Genomic DNA, 21421 nt, shown 5'->3' on the forward strand with positions numbered 1-21421 from the left:
GATAAAAGCTGAACCATCATAGTAACCATTAACCAATCATCATCTCTGAATTGACTGCAACCCTGGTGGAAGCCTCTGCAGATTGTAATGGTTTTGACAGGAGCACAGAGCTGAGTGCAGACCCTCTGTGGTATGGATACTGGTCTCTCTGCATGTGCTGTCTGTTGCATGGATACGGCACATGCAGACAAAGTCATGAGTTTGCCAGTAGTTTTAGTTTTGAGACACAACATCATGTATTGCATTAGGTATGTTTAAGATGATGGGACCAGTGCAAATATCCAATGACTTTTTTTTTCCCAATGACCTTGGTCATTTTTCCAGTGACCACGAAGAATTAAAGGATCCAAATACTGCATAAAAATTGGATAATACTTTGGTGGTTACAAGGGGTGAGGCTTTTTTCTGGGTATTATGATTATGTCTCTTGTGCAGAATCAAGACGTTTGTAAGATATCCTGCTTGTCACTTCATGACACTCCTGAGCCCTCACAGACTTATCAGAAGTTAATGTCAAAGTCTAAGAGTGTGTAACTGTGGACTTTAGGCCTGAGTCATAGGGCAATGGAAAGAGTGTTCAAATGCAGACATAAAACACGTCATTGTATGATTGTTTGTTGTAGCCAGTGTTCAGGCATATAGTGTGTAGCAGGCACACAGGTAGAGGAACACACTGGGAATTCAGCAGGCAAACAACACAGGCGGGAGCACTTCAGCAAGCAAGACAATACAGACGCGGACTGTTCGGCAGGTGACTAGGTCAGGTGGAACTCAGTGGAGGCAACCTGTGGGCAGCGGAGGAATCGCATACTGGTTTAGCACACTGAGATCAGGGAGGGAGACCCTCAGAGGCTGTCTGTCCAAGTGTAAACCACCGTGACATCACCCACTGGTTTGTCGACTGCTGTTTTTGAAGCCTCACACTTGGCATGACAACTTTTGCCATATTCTTTTTTTGCAGCCAGACGTGATCATATTTCGATTAGAAGGTCGAGCAGGGGAAGATATCTGAGGACACGCTGTGGTAGCAACTTGTCAGTCAAAAGGTAGATGCACCTTAAAGATTTATTATCTATTTTTCTCCAAATGGAACCATATTTTAATGAAAACAACTCTTAATTATCCATAAACTTACCACGAAACTGTTTACTGAAGTAATAAATAAAGTGAAAAGTATAGTCGTGTACTCATAAGCTTACATAGAATCAGAATTCTCTTTGCAACCAGTGGAGTCTCCGCCTGCTGGAAATTAGAATAATGCAGGTTTAAGACTGGGAAGCTCCATCCCTATTTTATGCAGTCAGTGTTTCTGAGCATGAAGAGGAGACGGGGCGATGATGTCCAAGGCTGAAGACTGATGTGGCTCAACAAAGAAAGACATTCAAGGATTTCTTTTTAGCTTATTTCGTTGAAGTATATTCCACTCCACATTCCCTGACTGAGAGGTCAATACAAGGGCATAAAGTGAGATGTACTATTCGTTACCATTTATCTGTATTTGAATTCTAGTGGTAGGAGATGAAATTAGAAATAATGATTCTTCAGAAAATTCTAACCCCTGAAACTGTGTTTATTTACATCTATGAGAGGTATAATCAAAAATTTAAACTGGGGCTCTGATAGTCACTCAGCCTGGGAGCCGCCTCGCCTTTTAGTAAGAGTCGCCTATAGTCTCGGCCCAGGTTAAGCTCTCACAAATGGTTTGTCGGTCAGGTGAGCCACTTGTTTCCTTTCAAGGTTATTTGCTGCACTCCAGTCTGCCCTCAGGCAGATTCCTGTAAGCCCAGTGGCGCTGTATACTGTACTGGGTTCAGAAAAGGTAGCATGCTCAAATTTAATTTGAACATGCCTTTCACTTTGCTGCGATGCTGTAAAGAAGTGGTTATAAATACACCATAAAGCCCAGGGAAAAAGCCAAGGTGTTTTCAGGGGTATGTATTTTTCATTAGTTCTGACTCTCTTTTCAGGCCGTAAACATTCAAGGCCCAATCAAGTCCTCCATTGTAGGAGCACTTAGAAAGCATGTGTCCACAAAGGAAATGGACCCACCGTTCCTAAGCTTTGGTACATCTGTGTTAGAATAATGTTTAGGTCAGCTGGAGTAAAACAAAATGCATCATGAGCATTCATACACAGTGTATATAACCTATAAAAATAGCAGAACGATCCCGAGTGCAGAATGAAGAAGTCATATGAGTGTGACGCACGTGCAATTTTCTTTGGTCTTCTTCAACCCCGTCCATCATAGCCTGATAAATAAAGCCCTTTTATGGCCTAAATTATATTTCTTTGACAGAATGCGAGTCTTTAGAAATGTGTTAATGGTCTAATGCACTTGGATGATCACTTGTGTTCAATAGCAAATGACTTTATCTGAATGTTTAATGGCTTTGATAATTTGAGTTTTTAAGTCATTGTGCTTTTTTCCCTTGCTCTACAAGGCCGAAAATTGTTTAACCTAAGTTATCATAATGGATTTGGCATTGGGCGAAATTGGCTCATTTTATTTGACTATAAAAAAAGTAAGCCTGAGTGTTCTCGGGGTCTTTGGTGTGAATCTTTATGAATATCCTATTTTACCTGATTCAGTCAAATGTAAATACTTGCCCCGTCTTGCTGTCGACACATTTAATTAGATGCATTTATGTATAGTCACATCTAACAATAAAAAAATGTCTCAGGTTAGATTGTTGGTGATGGGCACAGTATTTTCAGAATATGTTTATGCAGTAAATGGCTTCAGTAGTAAAAAAATCATGGCAGTTAAATAATTTTTAGTCATGGACGTTGGCTATAGCTTTGGGCTGAGAGAATCAGTATTGCTCCAATTTATATGTGATGACATTATTGCTTTACAAACTTGGCTAATGTCTCTTTGTCTTTGAGAGTTGAAGGGGTTGGTGAAGGGGACAGGTGTGTGGCAGTGGTACAAACTAAAATCCATTACATTAAAACTGAACAAAAATCAAATATTATCACATTGTTATTGCTTATTTATTTGTGTAAGTTGTTGGATACATTATATTTGACCTTATTTCAGCACCAGGTGCAAGTTCACATTTATTGGAATTTAACTAAGCTGTGTATTTACATTGGTATCTATAGTAGATTTATGTGAAATTGTGTACATTTTGAAAAAAACGTAGTTTTCTGCACAGTCTCTATTTGCCTTCAACTGCCTTGTAGATACCAGCACCACCTCCACCATTTCTACTCAGTTCTGCTTTAAACTTATTAGAATGGCTAAAGTTGGCAAAAATGAGAGACAAACAGAAACCCATGAGCCCACCTGACCTTTGCTTTTTACCGTTTTTCAGTTGATTGTCAATTTCACCTTCTGTTCTGGCTACTTCCCCAGACGTCTTTGCACAGAATGTACTGAAACCCCTTTTGTTTTTGGTATGACTTACAGCTCTGATACTGAAATCACTCTAATTTGGTGAACAACAAATTTCAATGAGATTCGTCAGATATTGATGTTACTTTACGTCAAGCACCTTATTCTTTTTGGTAACACATTTCACTTCGATAACTTATCTGGAAGGGAATTTCATTCCTTTTTGTGCAACTCAGTTTTTACTATAGCCTGACAGATAACATGTTATCTTCTCTGTTTTAAGCCATTCTGAGCACTTTGACCATAAGTAGCTCAACATATTGGCTCTTAGCTAGAACCAAAAAATACCAAATTATCCTTGAACTGAAGTGTGAACTCAAGTAGCCCTGTTATATTCCACAAGTCGTTGTGCATTAGACAATTCCTCCGTTGATGTTGGATCCTTAATTGCAATGGATACACTCAAGAACTGGTTGAAATGGCTGGTTTGCTAAATAGCTATCTTGAATGGAACTAGTTCAGGAACCAGAGCTAATTTTGTTGAAAAAAGGGTTATATGAGCCGTAGTTTCAACACAAGGACTTATCCAATTAAGGCTGCTGGGCAGAGAGTCTGCTCATGCTAGTAAAAGACTGATATTGTCTTTAGGCGGTTCCAGGAGTGAGAAGGTGTAACTGCATGTGCGAGGGATGGAGTTGTTGAGAAATGAAATTAGTGCTCAGTAAATCCACCTTGGGTAAATAAAGGTATAAATAAAGTATCCTAACCACATAGCGATGGTGCACCATTTAAGTTGATGGCAAGACACGCAAACAGGAAGTGAGGCATATTTCCTTCGCACTTAATAAGGTCCCCAGTTAGCTGTTACTTTGTCAGTCGGCTTTGTGGGGGTAGATGGCACAACAGTTCAGTGTTTCTGGTATATTTAAAGTCCCAATAAAGAGAGCTGAGTGTGGATATCACAAAGGAAAATATGATAAAATATATGAACTCCAGGGCTACAGCTAATTGACTTCATTGTTTATAATCCTATCTTTATTTATCTATAGATTTTTCTCATTTAATTAATTAATTGTTCAGACCTTGGAATAACAGAAAATTGTGAAAAAGTGTCAAATGTTGACTTTTTGCCTGAACACATATATTGTTATATTGTTGTACTATAAGATGGTTCATGATTACCCACTTATGCAGAGTTTAGGTAAATCATTAGGTAAAAGCATACTAAGATATACATGCATACATTTCCTATTTAAATTGCCATAGAAAAATAATGATTCTCTTTATTACCATCAGTTAAAGTATACACCACTGTTCGGTGCTCAACACTAAAACTCTTAATTACAAGTGGAAAGTAAAACATTTTTTGAGGTAGACACATTTAAATTACTCAGTAATTGAGGCTGCATTTTGAGTAGAATCAGAGTTTCAGACTGCATGAAATGACACCAAAATAGAGTTTGTTCATCAACATCATTTCCCTGGAGGAGCGTGTCCCCAGCACCCCGGCTGCTGGTTACCTTTCCTCTGCGCACGGCTACTCACTGTGCATGTGGAAAACAGCGCCTCTGAAAATAGGGAGCATATGCTAGAACAAGGAACGCCACTTCAAGCAATACTTGTTCTTTAACATTAGCATGGCGTAAAGATACTGAAGTGAAGTTGAGAAAAGACTTAGTTGTCAGTTGCATGTTCTCAAAACATTGTATTATACTTGCAAAAAAAGTGAGAAGGAGGCATGGATAACAATCCCAAACTGGCGCCTACCAGTAATTACGATGTGGGTACAAAGAGATTTTTGCCATTCTAAAGGGAGAAGGGGAGTGTAGGTGTATTAATTCCTATTCCTTCCTGCTTCCTCGACTTGGAAGTTCAGATTTAGAAAAATAGACCCCCCCTCCCTCAAAAGAAAAGAAAAAACAAGAACTGTCACATTGACTGACGCCAATCGTATGTAGCATCTGTGTTCCCACTACTGCTCCCTATAGTATATGCCACACTGTGGCAATGTGGGAAACTGACAATGTCAATTTATCAGAACAAAAGAATTCCTCAGCAAGAGGAATACACATCTTCGGGCCCTGGAGACAAAAATCATTCCACCCCCACCCTTACCTGTATCTAAACAGAATGTAGGACATTCACAACACCAGAAATAGAAATTTCAGTCACAATTATCATTTTTGAATGTATCCCCTGCAGTCAAAAGTTAGTGTTTCACTTCAGGAGTTAGAGCTGCACTTTAATGCTAACTTTCTTAAAGTAAACAATTGAATGAAAGGCACGGAGAGAAATTAAACACCCAAACAGCTGCTGCAGCCCGATATTGGACAGTTTTAAGTGAACTGATCCAGATCCATTCTGCCCTTAATCGCTTGTCTTTTTATGAAACTGCATTTTACATATTATGTTTCTGTTGATTTTGTTTTTGGAGCTGTGTAATTATACCGTTTTTCTTTTCAGGTGTCTGATCCTGTTGTCCCCACCACCACTTAGTGTTGAAATTTGGGTAAGTACTCAATCTTGTTTTCCTTCCTTTATAAAACAATGCTATACGGTTTATTTACAGACCAGAAAGACTTTAATGAGTACTGCTATAATTGCTTGATTCATTTTTTTTATTGACCTTACATTGTTTCCCTGTAGACATTATTAATATATATTTTACCTTACAAAGAACTGTTACAGATGTGATGGTGGCAGGACTAAGGAAATATCTTTACTCTTCTTCAGGTTTCCATAATTTGTAGCCCAAAGTGTGTGATGCCGAGGAAAATTATGTAATTGTTAACTACTCTTTGTGGACCACAGCGTATCTTGTGACCTATATCATGACTTCGGCCACTATGCCAAAAACACCACTATTGGCCAATGTTTGACAATCATGATGTAAAACCTGAATATTAAGTCAACGTCTTTAATGGAGGAAACATGAGCTGTCTTAAGTTTATTAAAGGACTATGTGTAGTCTGAATGCACACTGTTTTCATGTTTTTTTTTTTTTACGATCACACATCACAGATCTGGTGAAAGTTTGTCACCATCTTCTATAACAAAATGTTTTCCATCTCGCTTCATTATTTCTTCAGTTGTTTAAGACACAAAATTCAGTGTTAATGATTTAATAACAATAATAATGATAGTGTATTGTATTGCGTACTGTAATACAATAGTGTATTCTAAAAATATATGGGATATTCATAGTTAGGTCTTTATATCTTGTATTGTATGTATTCATATTTTTTTATTGGGTTTGGCATCTACATGATTATATTTACTTGCAGTTTAAATTCTGGTGCATAGTCAATGCATTGAACGTTGGGTAAAGGACACAGGGTTGCCCTGATGACGTACAATCAGTGGTCCCATGATGCATACTTAATTAATTCAGTTATCCTTGGTTGTAAGAAAAACAAGTCTTATGTTTTAGTTAGAAAATGTGGAACCAAACAGAAGCCCTTCTATTCAAGCACAGCTTTGTCCAGTTTGCTCTTTAGTCCTCAGGTAAACTTAGACCAGCTTATGTTTCCTCCAGCAAAGACATTGATTTGATCTTCAGGTTTTACATTTGATTGTCATAGCAATACAAGATGGTCACGAGACGTGCCGTGGCCCACAAAGATTATAGAATAATTACATATGTTTAGTAGGCATCACACACACAGAAATAAGGAGTTTGGTTAAAGAATATGGAAAACTGAAGAAGTGTAATTTAACATTTAATGTAAAAAAACATGACTGATAAGGGAGCATTTAAACATCTTTAGATTTATTTTTAAACAGCAAAAAATACAAGAGAACTAGTGATTGCTTCCATTTGCATAGTCAGTATTACGACAGCAAGCGCTCATCTGTTTATCTGTGTTGTCAGAGGCAACTGAAATGAAGGAGAGACACATTTGAAAATAAAGAGGAAGAAATTATCAATATAAAAATACCTGATAATGATGATGCTTGTAGACCTTATTGCTGCATATTAAGTCTGCATTCAGTGCATTAGTTAAGCCTAAAGTGATTCTGTGTCTTTATCCTCTGATTAGCTGACTGAGAACTCCCTTAACAGCCACATCAAAATTATGTTTGCATGTCCTGATAACACTAATGGTCCTTGCTGTAATTGATTTAAGATACAGTTTCATCAGTGTTGCAGTCATGCTTGTGTGTTTCTCATTCTAATAGAGAAGTGAAGACTTGATTTTCAATTAAATGTATGCCATTAGATTAACCCCACTCAGTAGTTTGTTTGTATCCTCACACTAAAGCAGATATTTTTTGTAATGAACGGAGGAAAAAAGGATTATAGCCCACAGCTCATACAGTAAGATATATTGTACAAACAGTATATTGCACAAACTGTAAATGCAGACGTTGAAATAAGCAAGCAGTGAGGTGTCCGTGTTTAGCAAAGCATGCACAGCGGTTGAATACCAAAATTCGATATATTTTTGAAACAGATGGCAAGGTGCTCATATGGGAACCTGAGCTCTTCTTCACTGAATATGAAAATGTTGAACAGGTGGTCCAGGAAGCTTCCTTTCCTGCTACGGCTTTCATTAACACTCTTTTATTCTTCTAGTAATAATAAGCTAACTTGCTCCCTCTGAGATATGGGGCAGACAAAAGCTGCTTCCTTTTGTGTTGGCAAAAAACTGGCAAAAATGTGTTCTTTTTTTTAAAAATGTATTATTAGACACAACCCTCTCCACCAACATCACCAAAAAACATAAAAGACATGCACACCCGCACAGTGTGAGTGTGTTTTCTGATGTGTGATCTGACAGGTGTCCAAAATTCTGTGTTTAGTAGACCATGGATTTATTTTGTGATCCTTTTCACTGGCTGTGTGAAATTACCTTTTATATTCAGATTTGTGCAGATTCTGTATCGTCTTTGTTGTCTCCACGGAAAGAAACGCTGAAATGTCATCCTTATTGTTTTTGATATTTGAAATAGCGAGGAATGCATTTTTTTTGCTGTCCAAAAAAAAAAAAAAGAGTCGGGAATCTGTTCATGAACTATGTACATTTTGATCCAGGGTTGTCAGTGACTTAAATTGTGTATTGGTGTTTTTTATTTTAATCCTTTATTTAAAAACTATTTTAATGGAGAATAATTGATCTTTTAACACCTACGTTGATGTATTGTTCAAAAGAGATCGTTGCAGTGTTTTAGTTTTTGCCTACTGAATTGTAGAAAATTGCCCTTGAACCTATTTGCTTTCATTTCAGATAGAATATGTGTGAGGGTAAAATTGCGTGTTTTGTTTTTTTTACACACTCTAAGAGCTGAGTGATCTTGTTTGCTTGTTTTACACTTGTGGTACAGTCATATTTGTACAGGTAGTCTAGAGTAGAAGTATGATTCTACCTGGTATGGATATATTCAAACATAATATTAACATAATATTAACATCCTACAGTCCCAGATTTACTCACTATAAATCACTCATGGTCTTTGAGCTTTGTAATGAAGACGGTAAGGTGAGTCATTGCAAAGTAAGAGCAATATTTGTATTGATTCAGCTTAACCCTTATGTCATCTCTCTGAAAAGTAAATAATCAACAACACCACAAAGTGCTTAACATAGCAAAGAGAAACGTTTTACACTATTTTGTAGTGAAGGCTCAACACTGTTGTATGCGCTGTACCCACAAACCTCAGTAACCTCATAAACAAAGCTTTGTGCATACGTGTACAATAACTCATACACTGTGATTCATGTGCAGCATACACAACACATGCACACATGCACATTTTCTGTGGAGTGCTTATAGAAACCTGATAGTTCCCTCACTTTAAGTTGTGATTCAAATGCAGTGTTTAGAATACAGTAATGACACAGTGAATCGTTCACATCTTAAGGCCAAATAGTAGAATAACACCCAACACACAGAAGTTTGGTTTAATTTCTCAGTTTTCCAGCATCACAGTAGCACAGAAGTGGTCTGGTGGAGACCGCCTTACATGCTTGGGCCACAGTGATGGTACAAACTTCACTTGCCAAGGATGGTTCTTGGTTTCTCAGACTGTTTGTTTGGATTCCTGGCTCACAGTTTGTCTGTTTGGGCCAGGTTCTTGAAGCACACATCAAATCGACGGATGACTAGCGAGGCTGGCTGCCAGCTGAATTTCAAGAACAGTTTAGCTTCACTGTAGAATTTGAAATGCTTAACTCTATGTTGGGCTTGACAAGAGCTACAGCCAAACGGTTTTCCTTGACTCATTTCAGAATATAAGGGCTTTATGTAAATGGACAAATCCTTTAGTGTTTGCTGGACTCGCTGGGAAATTATATTATGGCTTCTTTTCTTTAGGAAATGTCTGCATTGTTTTCTTTCATTCAATAGCCATGCTTTTCATTTTACCAGCTCACTGTATATAAGGTAAACATATTTTAGATTGAATGCAAGTCCTTACTCAGGTTCATACTTTTTTTCATTTTTCCTTCAGAGCTTTTCCAACCTGATTATCTCACAGTATTTATACATTTTGTATATAAAATCGCTTTAATCAAAGGAAGAAAAATGCATGTTACATAAACTCAAATCTGGGTTTAGTTTTTGCTTTTATTGCGAAAGGTGATCTTGAATAGTCTTTTTATTTTGCTAAACATCAAGTCAGTAAAACAGATTTTGGATGAGCTAAGTTTATGATGAAATTATCTTGTTTAGTGTGTCAGTTTTTATATCTGGTTAGCATGCAATGGCAAATTTGGTTGATTATGGAAAGATGGGTTGCAGTTGCCCTGATGGACTGTAGTGCTGTTCACTTTCTCACTTTGTTCCTGTTGGGGATGGCTGAGTTGCGTGCAACATTAGGTGGTGATTCAGTAGTACCAGTCTTGTATGGTCTTATGCCTTTTATCCACCCAGTCAGAACATTTTCAAATCAGCCCAATACTTCTGTTTGGTGTGTTTTCAGTACACATCCAATATTTTCTAATTATGCACATGTACAGTAAACAAGGACAAACCTGCATAGGGTGTAAAACCTCCAAATGACTCCTCATCACAATTCCATATCACCTCATGTCTTATCAACCATCTGAGCAGAAAGTGTACCTGATCATTCTGCCGGCCCTTACTTTACTAGCTAGAGTACTACCAGAACACGTTTGCTTTGGATTAGATGGCCCGGAACAAATGACATACAAGACATCAATATGAATGTTAATGAATGTTGCTACTATTACTAATATGAGCTTACATGGTGCCTGAAGAATTTTATATTCATAAGCACTGGCTAACAAAGACCCTGGTTAGCTCTCTTGTGGCACCTTTAATTATGGGATTGTGCAATTTACTAACATCAAATTTGGCATATATGGATGAATGAGGCTGGCAACACCGTTATGCAACAGGAGTAATCTTTCCTTGTTCTCTTCTGCCTGCTTGACTTTCTCTGTTTCTTTATCCTCCCTTTCTTTCTTCCTAAATAACAAGTTAGTGTAGAGATTCTGCCCAGTCCGACTGCAGTAGATACCAAAGTGTGAGTTATGATGGTTGACATGGACATTGCCAAATGGTCGGAGTAAGATTACATAGCATCTGAAATAAATCATTTGCTTGTGATGTCTATCCTAAAGATGCTATCACAAGCAGATGCAAGGGAAGGTACTCTATTCACAGACTGTGTCGGTCTGGTCACGCAATCAAAAAGTGAATTGCTTTATGTGCCAGATCCTCTTTGTTAAACGCACACATTGAAAAAATGACTTTTCTTTCATGTGAATGTGTAGACCTGCACATTACTTTCTTCAAGTTATACTCAATACAAAAGCAAGAATGTAGTCGGCTTGAAATGTGTCTGTTAAAGTTTTGATGTGTTATTGTTCACAGGGAACAGTAAAGTTTCCTCTATTGGAATTTGGGAGTTTAAACTGAGGGAACTTTTATCTTCTAACACTTAGACATGATATATAAACGTTGGATTCCAGTACACAGTTGATTGTTTTCAGACCAACAAGATAATTCTGTAAAGTCATCAGTATTTAAGCTCCAGAATTAATTTCCTGGTTGAGCCAAAAGCCAACACTTGTTGTATTTTATTGGTAGGATGCAAAAATCATACTAGAATCTAAGGATCCCTTAATTGATTGACTTCCATTGACTTAACATTTAAAATTAAATGGTATTATTAAAAACATATATATTTTTTCACAAGAAACATCTGTAGGGCTAAATCTAACCTCATGTTTGACTGAATTTTGCCTGCAGGCTCCACTTTGGACAGCCCAGCCTTAGACCTGCTGGTTACAAAAAGTACAACTGAACAGTTGAATAAGTAGTGAATAGATAAAATTTGAAAAATTGAAATTATTCAAATAAAATTCAAGACAATCTTGTGGTTTCTGATACAATTTTACTCAAGTTCTCAGTAGCTCTAAAATCCCCCTAACCCTGTGTTGTGGTCAACTACATTCTCATCACCTTTGGTTGCAGTTTTTCACATTGCTGTGAACAAAAACAACAGCAAAAAAGAAAACCTGCAGATACTTCTGCAACTAATGTTACATAAGCTACTCCTTAACTTTCCCATGAATATTTTCAGTATGTTCCAAAGGCCATATAATGATAATCAAAATACCATGGTGGTTCTGCATTCCCTTCTATTTCGGTGAAACCAAGGTGGAACTGAAACTTCAAAAAACTGCTTTTAAAAAAGGATGAGGATGAGAATAAGCCTGATCATTTATTTTGTTGCACCACATTTTTAAAATTGTATCTAGCTGCAGTGTTCGAAAAAAAATGCTTCCTTTCAATTTGAATTAGTAAGTTGTTTTTTTTAATGAATTCCCTTCTTGAGTCCGTGCAGTCTTGTAAAAAGATACAATGCAGTTGAATTCCTATAGTGTGTTTAACTACAGACCGATTAACTTGCTTCATATGATAGTCTTGCAGTCACACTTTTTTACACCTTATGGAATGGCACTTCATTTTTTACACAAGTAAATCATTTGGTTAACTTTATGTGTGGCACAGAGACACTCTTCCTAACAGAGAGCATTTTTAGAATGCAAACACAGCGAGCAGGAATCTATTTCATTGAATCAATGCTGCTCTGTTGCCTGGGAGGGCCCACACGCCTTAACAATGCAATGGAAAATAATGGTGTATTGAACTGGCATATGATAGAGCAATTGTACCCTTTGTTCACAGCTCTCCAGATATGTTTGATAGCTGCTATCAAGCTGCATGTTTACACACTGAGGATGAAGCACTATTCTTGAACAATTATGGTAGCTTTCCACGAGAAACTGGAGCACAAGATGATATTCAGTAGAGCTGCGATCACTTTCTACAAGGAAAGTGAGGAGTACAAAACAAGTAAATAAGACATGCTTAAGATGGAGAGATTAAGACAACCCCAGAGTGATTAAGAGGGCTGACATAGATACCCTGGCTTGATTTTTAGATGGACCACTGAGTAGTTTGGATTTGGATTTAAGCAGCAGGAATAAATAAACAGCAACAGCCATGAGTCAATTAAGTTTAAAGCCTTCCAAAAACAACTAGTTTGACTTTGCTTTTCAATTAATCTTCTTTGGGTGTCACCAAGGGTCACAGCGCTGCAGAGTGAGCAGTGGAGAAGTGAAAGATTAAATAAGAGTCCAAACAACTGAGCACAAACACTAAGGGCCAAAGCATTTAACCCAGCCCTGCTGCTGCTGCACAGATGCTTCTGGCTAGGCAGGATTTTCTTTGTTTTTCTTCAGGAGCTCGACAAAGATCAGATTTATTGTAAGAAGTGATCCATGGATGAATCATGGAAGTCCAAATGTGTCCAATTTTTAGATTTACACAATCGCCTAGATGTTTTTGTTCTATCAAGGCCCTTCAAGAATGTTTGAACATTACAAAAACACATCTGTGCTGTCAAGTGTTTGTCAAAGCGATCTGTAAGAAATCCTTGAGCCAAAGTCTTCATCTGCTGTGCAGGGAAATCTCTGTGTGTTGTTCTCTTGTGTGGTTGCAAATAATCAAATCTGATTGTTTACTTTACAAATGAAACACATCTTATTTTATTGACCTTATGGATTTCAATAACAAGACACTGCTCGACTGAATTACTTTTGGTCTTTTAACCTTCAGCAGTGGGAGTGTGTTGAGTTGTGTAGGTGGACATCTGCTTGTGCTCACTTTGCACCTGCATCTTTGCAAACATCATGACCACTTTTACAACATAATGTACAGCGTTAAGAGCTGCCAGAGCTGGAAATAAGAATTAGAGACTTTCTTCTAAAACGGTCTGACAAGCACATAGTCTGCTGGTCACACTACTGCCATAATACTCATGGTAACTAGTCAGACAGTGTTGGTATTTGTGCTTTTCTTATTTATATTAGAATAGAATAGATATATCTGTTGTGGCTTATGACAGACATATTTATCTGTGTATTTGTCCCATATACATCAATATGAAACCTTTTTTTAAGAGATCATAATGCAGAAACAAGTTTTTGAAAACCACATTGGAGGAATCATTATGAAAAAATGCATGTATACCGGCCAATACATTGATATAAGAATTTCTTAAGCACATGGTATCAAAGTATTGATTCTTTTGACAACCTTATGTGTAACCACCTATTGGTACTGGGTCAAGTTAATCCAACTGTGTTGCTAAAACTTGATTTTACGTGTGTATAGCCAGCATGAACAAAGTTAAAATACAAAAAAGGAAGTAGAACAAACTTATGATCAGAGAGAGCTGCACAAGGTGAATAAAGAGAATTGTGTGTGCTCTAAAATGTAGATGATCAGCTGGTGTGCAATCCCAAGCTCTTTGTCAAGCTTTGTCGCCGACTGTAGTTTAGTAATATCTGTCTCCCAGTGGGTGAGAACCTTATAGTGAGCTGAGCCGGTGGTATTGTGTGTGTTAAAGAGAGTATGAGGAAACCCTGGCTCAGTGTGACATGATGAAGCTATAGACCTAAAGCTCCTCATTGTTATGTATCTGTGGTCCTGCAGTCCAGTGCTGCAGAATATACGGAGGGCGAAGGAAACGGTGCTGTGGCTGCCAACTCTTACCAAGTCTTTTTCTGCTGCTAAGAAAAGAGTGTAGAATAGAAGCAGTACCTGGGAGTCAAGACAAAAGGGCGACGCACCCTGGGCCAAGTCGAATGATTCAGATACAATTACAATGCAAAATCTCTGTCTGCTGCAATTGCTTAAATGGTAGCTCAAGTATTTAGGAAAAAAAAAGCTCAGATGAAATTGTCACAAGCTTACACTCATTCATGTCTTTATATCCTGCGCTGTGCAATGGGGATTCTTGAGCAAAGTCATCTGTATGCAGCAAACAAAGTGTTATTGATGAGTTGATTCTATGTGGCTTTGCCAGTGAGCGAGCCAGGGAGGGGATTATGTCCCCAAGCCAAAACCCAATAGAAGTTTGAATAAGGGGATAGATGTGCAGTGCTCATTGTAGCAGTGGAGGATAAGCTGTGTTCAACATTAAATAACAGCTCAATACCTGTGATATGAAAAGGTTTGAAAATCTCAGACTCGCTTAAGTGGGAAATATCTCTGTTTACTGTCACAGAATGATAAATCGACCAAAGTTTTTAAGCGAGTATTGAGGCAACAGAGTTTTACTTGTTGATAACAGTTTACTATGGGTTGGTAATTGAAGGAGCAATTTTGAAGACCTTTGACGAGGTTGAATTTACTGGAGGATTTCTTCATTGAGTGAGACTGGAAAGGTGTAACTCCATCAGCATATGGCAGTGACTGTGAGAAATCCAGAAATCCGCTAATCCACCGCTCTTACAGTATAGGGATTATACCTTCTGTGACTTTATTCTGTTTTCTCGTGTTGCCTTCCATTCGTCTGTGCACAGTTCAGTTTAAATCACTGTTGTTGCTCAGCTATGAGGGGTGTTACTTTGTACTTAATGTTGCATCTGGTCAGCAGGCGTTTATGCAAAGAACTTGTTTACAACCACTGTAGGATGTTCTTTTCATTTAGCTTGATGATGTTTTACAGCAAATAAACAGTAAACATCTCCATACATACCCTGTTTGGAGTGTGCATGACACTAACATTTTTTACGCCTTGGTACTTGACTGTTGCTGGGAATAACAGCTAACAAATGTACTGTCATTTCAGCATACGGTACCTTAAATCTCTGAAAAACAGCTCACACGTTAAATTTGATTATTCATCAGAAAATGTGCAGTAATCAGAGTTAAAATTTTGGGGGAAACATTGTTATTGCTTATTATTAAGAGTTTAATTGTCATTAACTCAGATAATCTCCTTTATCTGTCATGGTTGGGTCAGATTTGATCTGTGAGCAAACAATGCTTTAACTCTCACCAGATTATTTAACTTAAATATTGCTAAGACCTAATTGGATCACACGTGTCACATCACCTTTTTGCACAGCTAAGCGTAAAAAGTTGCACTGCTTATTTTGGACCAAAGTGACGTGACACATTCATAAAACATGCTTCTTTAATGAGGGCACTTATCTCGTTGCAATGACATGTTCATTATTAAGAGATGCTTCTCTTGTTTTGAAATGCATAGCGACATGTTGATTTTAAAAAAACATAAATGGGAGCTTAAACATCTCTGTCACATCTTGGAAAACAGAACTGACAAAAAAGGGAGTAAAATAAAACTTGTATTGGAGGCTACGCTCTCTGTCATTTTATTGAAAAGATTTCTCTCTTGCAGTTTCATAGGGGTCTCCTACACATTTTCCTTGGGAGGTTTGTGTTAATTCATTCTGACTTCTAAAGATCTTACAGTGTTTGGGATGTCGGAGAGATTATACGGTAACATCAAAGCTCAGGTTTCAGAGCTGTATTGTGTTACAGTGATAGCATTTTTGTACATGTTACTAAACCAGTCCAATTGTAGAGGGCATTTCTTCAAATTTGGAACGAATGTCCGCTTTTGAGTCAAAGATGAGCTGGAAAGATTTTGGCGTTAAAAGGTCAGAGGTCAAGGTCACTCCGTGGCGCACCATTCTTGTAAACACAATAACTCAGAAACCCCTTGAGTTGGAGCCATTAACATCGGAGACTTCCCGTATCATAAATTGGTAAACGTGAAAAAAGAGAAGTAATATTGTATTATTGGTGTGGGATAATCACTGTGAGGTTGTGGAGTTTCACAATTTCTATTTAATGAGGAACTGGGAAAATACACAAAAATTAATACACTTCCGGTTTAGCTCCCTCTCACTGTCTGATTAATGAGGGAAAGTCCCAAGTACAAGTGCTAATTTGCTTATGGGATGCCGCTGTTGCCAAATAATCTAGTATAAATACACTCAGTGGCCACTTCATTAGGCAATTCAGAGCTACTTCTCTGTCATGAAGTCTCCTGCCATGATGCCTGTAATGTTTTTTTGAGGCTGTAAGTTCAATTATGTATATAACTGAAGTCATAGTTGAAGGAGGTGTTGTACTGGATTGCATTATATTGAGAAGTATTTATTTATTTGTATTTATTTGTTTTAAATGTTTATTAGATCATTGAATTATAGTTCAATGGCTGCAGTTTGATTTCACTGTAGTTTGACTTATTGATTCACGGTTAAAACACATAATAATGCTTAAAAAAAGAAAGACAAATAGCTTGGAAAGACATTTTTTGTCCATTTGTAAATTCATCTTCAACGTTAGACTTAATGAATCGTTCCAAAACACACCAGAGTTACTAAAATAGACTGAACAGCTTTGGTGTGAAAGCACACTTACGATGCATTGGTTTTCTGCTAATCCCTAGATAGGAGCATGACACAACTCTGTCAGCTGTTGGCAACATAACAAAGGCAGTGCTGAGTATCACTCCAAATAAAATTGGGATATAAGATAAGAGTTCTCCTAATTTCCATCTCTTGAATATTATAGTAATAATGCAATAAGAAATTATTGATGTAAGTTGAAAACACTGATGGTATTTAGCTTTTCAACTTTTTTTCTTTGACCAGTTCAGTAAAAGATATATCTCTACTGCACATGGACAAAATATCATGGTGGTGTTATAAAGATTGGACTAGATGCATTTTAAACCAATTAAAATATGCAATAAGACAACCATTTTCATCCCAGTCACCATTGGTTTTAAAAGAATATGTTTTCAAAACTGATTTACAACTCCTGCACCACACACATACCATTATAAAGATACACACAGCTGACAGTCTGAGCCCCCAAATTACACGCTTGCCTCCCTTTTATCATATTTCAGCACTTCAGTGTTCACCAGCAGGAGCAGTTACAGTCGTACAGCCAGTCACTTGACTTGTTTGTGAGTTCAAGATCATAATTAACTCTGTCCAACAGTAAAATGTGTCCTCTTGCAGTTCATTCTTTGAGGATTCCAGTCTGTCTTTGTAAATTACATTTCAGAAAGTTTTAAGAGAATCTTTGTGTTTTGTTTTTTTTTAACAGAGAAAGCCGCGCCATCTTAATTATCACCTAGACTTTAATCGTAGACTGTCCTTGAAACGCCCAGCTATATTGTATGTTTGCTGCAATCCAAGTCTTCTCACTTTTCACCATTTCTCTTTATTATACATCTGTAGAACGACTGCTTCCACCACGCTGAGCAAATATTTGAAATAAAGGGAGCAGCTCCTCTCGTATCAATCTCGCAGAAGACCCTGCTGAGAGTCACTTCTTAAAATCAAGTGCTCATTTTCAAAATGAAAGGCAGCAATTAACACATCAAGGTTGAAGATGGTACCATGCTCCCCCCCCTCGCAGTCCATGCAGGTAGCTACAGCTGAAAAAGCCTCCTGTTGTATGATAACCACTTCCTCTGCTGTGATAAGAGGCCCAAGGTTAATGCCTGTCAGATGAGGCCTATTAACGATGACTCCATGTGATGATCTGTTTAAGGCGAGTCTGTAGCTCTCTCGCTCACTGTTGTTCCCTCCCAGACAGGCTTTACTTTGTTGACTTTGCCCCAATCCGTTGCCAAAGCCAAAGGCGCTTATTAGCTACCTATCCGAGAGTGACATGTGTAGCCATAGGCCAGCGTTGAATAATGGTCCTTCATTGTCACCTCTGTAGTTTTTGGATTAACAGTTTGATTTAATTTTGAGCCGTCAGAGGCACATCACAGCCCGCTGACTTTTTTGGGGGCAAGGACCAATGCGTTCCCTTAAGCTGCTCAGCAAGGCAGTTTGGATGTGCATTCCCTCTTCACACACACTATTTATTCTGCATTGCACAGAAGTGCAGTATGCTAGAACAGGAAGTATGAAATGCTAATTAGATGGTAGGCCTAAAAACAAGAGGGTCAGTCTGATTTTGCGAGATTTTCAGGGTTATTAATTGTAGCCAGATTCCAGCTGGATTGTTTAGGCTGATGTCGACGAACAACATTACTTTTTTCCTAAAGCGCCTGCCCACTTCGTCTGTTAGAATTTATATATATTCTATGACTAAATAAGCAACAAGTAATGAGGGAGTTTGAAACATCCCAGTTGATGTATTCATTTTGGTCCTCCTCGTTCATGGTGAGAAGGCTTACCAAGAGACTTTTGAGGGCCTTTCTGCTAGTGTTATCAGTGTTAGCCTGCTAGCATACTGATTTAAGGTTCAGCATTTAGAGAGCAGTGCATGACTGATTTGTGATACCGCACAGCTGCCCCAAACCTCAAACTCCTATCTAAGCGATAATCATCTTTATCGTGGCCTTTTCTTCTTTTTTTTTTTTTTTTTACAAGTATACTCTTGCCCATTTCTATCATTACTTTTGTACATTATCATTTCTTTGCAACTGCTCTTGTGAAATATTGCCTCAAGACTGGTTGATAAATAAGTCTGCTGTTTTTGTTTACTTTCTTTAAGCTTCTGAGAGAAGTCTCTTCAGTTGCATCTTACAAATAAGGCAGAGCACGAGACGATATTTTGAAAGAAAAAAAGTGTCACAAATGATCAAAGCATGTTTAACAAAAAATGAAACCGCTAAATTAAAATGTAAATGCTGTAGTTTGAGTACAATGTCCAAATTCCTCTGATGCTCTGGCCTTCTGTATTGTGCATTATGAATGTATGTGCCTTGCTGCCTCTCACTGTGAGATGTACTTTTCTTTATCAGGACAGTATTATTCAGTTGAACAAGTTACCTTAGTTCTATTCTTCATGATAGTTAATATTTTTCTTCAATAATGTAGCAATAGCAATGTGAATTTGCATTAGCGAGAGATGTAAGATTCATGCCATCCATCCACTCAGCTTCTGTAAGACAACGTGACCCATTACAATCAAGTGAAGGTGGATCATCTTCTGTCATATGCTATTGATTTGCTGAAAATGTGAAATATACAGATCCTTTCTTTGTTTGTTGATGCAAATATATTTTTTCAAGGCTGCTATCTATCACAGAGGTATGCACGAGATGGTTATGGTTGTGTTGTGATATATTTACAGCTGTCACTCAGTAACCTCCTGAGACTCAGATAAGATAAACTCCTGAGACGTCGCATCTTACCACTTGCAGTATCAAGGAGCACATACTCCAGTCATGCAAGCCATCCAATTCTATTTGATATATCCCAAGCCAATACAAGCTGTCAGTCAGCATTAAAGTCAGATTCACATATTTACAGAAAAGTTGTGCTGCTGTCATTAGGGAGCAAAGGCCAACAACTCAAGTAAACTACTCAACAGCTGTTCAGAAAAGTCACACAAATCTTGTTAGGAAGTTTTGAGGTGTTACTTTAACAAACAGAGTTATTATCTAGTGGAATCTGTGGTATTTTTAAGCCCAGGTGATGCAGGAATGTAATTCTTGTTTTTGCTATAATTCTGAGTCCCTACCAATTACACTTCAAAGCGCAAAAGACCTTATACTCAAACATTTGATTTTCTCTACACGTATTTTGACCCTTTAAACCTTCCCTGTGCCTCTTTTTGTGTAAATGCTAATGTTCAGTTTTACAATGACAATCAAAAAAGGCCAAGTGGAGATAGAAAAAAAGAGGGATTTGTGGGAGTACTCTCTCCATAGAGAGAAATAACTGTATTAAATTGAGCACAATTACTTGAAAGACAGAACCTCTCATTTGGGGAATTTAAGACGGATGAAATAGCTGCACATATCAAATATGTACAAGCTCGTTTGGTGCAAAGGGGTCAGAGTTGTAACGAGGACTAAAGGTCCACTTTTTGTATCCTGCATTAACAATGACATACTTTGTAACAAAAAACCCCAAATAACATTTTGATATCTATGAACCAAATTCTTAACAGTAATTGTTATTTATTAGCACACATCTTTTCATGTGCTCGGGCTCGGCAACATAGTGAAAAGTAATAACAACTTTAAGCCACTCTTCAATATTAAGTTTCTTCTTTTTCCTGCAAAATGCAACAAGACAAACTGAAATATTATGTTCACGACTTCCTGTGAAAGATGTTTTGAGCATTAATAATAAAACACTGCAGTACCTGCAAGGCTGTCTTAGACTTGGACTTTCTTTTATTGTCATTAGAATTTTACTCTGCAGTGTAATGTAAATATTAATTTATTTCCAGATTTGGATATAAACATTACATATAAACATTACTGATATCCACTGAAAAATACAGGTTGTCCCATAAAGCTGCAGACTGTGAGTAACACTATAGTGCTTATGCTTCATATGATCAGACATCCACTTTAATAATTAGTTTCAACAGAGATGGAAAAGAAAAGTCAGCTCACTGATTCATCTCCAGCTGTTGCTGTTTGCCAACAGGACCTCAGCCTCGACTCGGCTGCTAGAATAATGTTACGTGTCCAGGGGGCCTTTTTGGAGGTGAGGGCGTCATTCATTAGTAGTCATCTTGTGTCTCTTTGTGGACATTTTGTCTCAATTTGTAGACATTTGTGTGTTTTTGTGGCCATTTAATATTTTTGCTTTTCAATTTGTAGTTGTTTTGTCTAATTTTTTTGTCATTTTTTTGTTTTTATGGTATATTTGTCTCACATTGTTGTCATATTTGTTTCTTTGCAGCCACTTTTTTTCATTCGTATTTGTCCTTGTCTCTACTTGTTGTCATTTTTGTCTTTTTATGGTAGTTTTATTCCCTTTTTAAGTTATATTCATCTGTTATCTGTTCATTTTACGTT

The 21421-nt window shown here is 37.5% G+C and overlaps 1 protein-coding gene across 2 annotated transcripts in view; it reads left to right on the forward strand.

Moving 5' to 3' along the window:
• LOC119028226 (LIM domain containing preferred translocation partner in lipoma) overlaps positions 1–21421 on the forward strand; it is a 146961-nt gene that overhangs the window by 18919 nt on the left and 106621 nt on the right. Inside the window, exons 3-4 of one of the 2 annotated variants that reach the window (XM_037113941.1) lie at positions 962–1046; positions 5801–5846. The gene's annotated coding sequence lies outside the window, so the exon portion shown is untranslated. The remainder of the gene's footprint in view (positions 1–961; positions 1047–5800; positions 5847–21421) is intronic. The other variant, XM_037113940.1, reaches the window with a different exon arrangement.

Source organism: Acanthopagrus latus, chromosome 11 (assembly GCF_904848185.1).
Source record: "Acanthopagrus latus isolate v.2019 chromosome 11, fAcaLat1.1, whole genome shotgun sequence".
NCBI lineage: Eukaryota > Metazoa > Chordata > Actinopteri > Spariformes > Sparidae > Acanthopagrus > Acanthopagrus latus.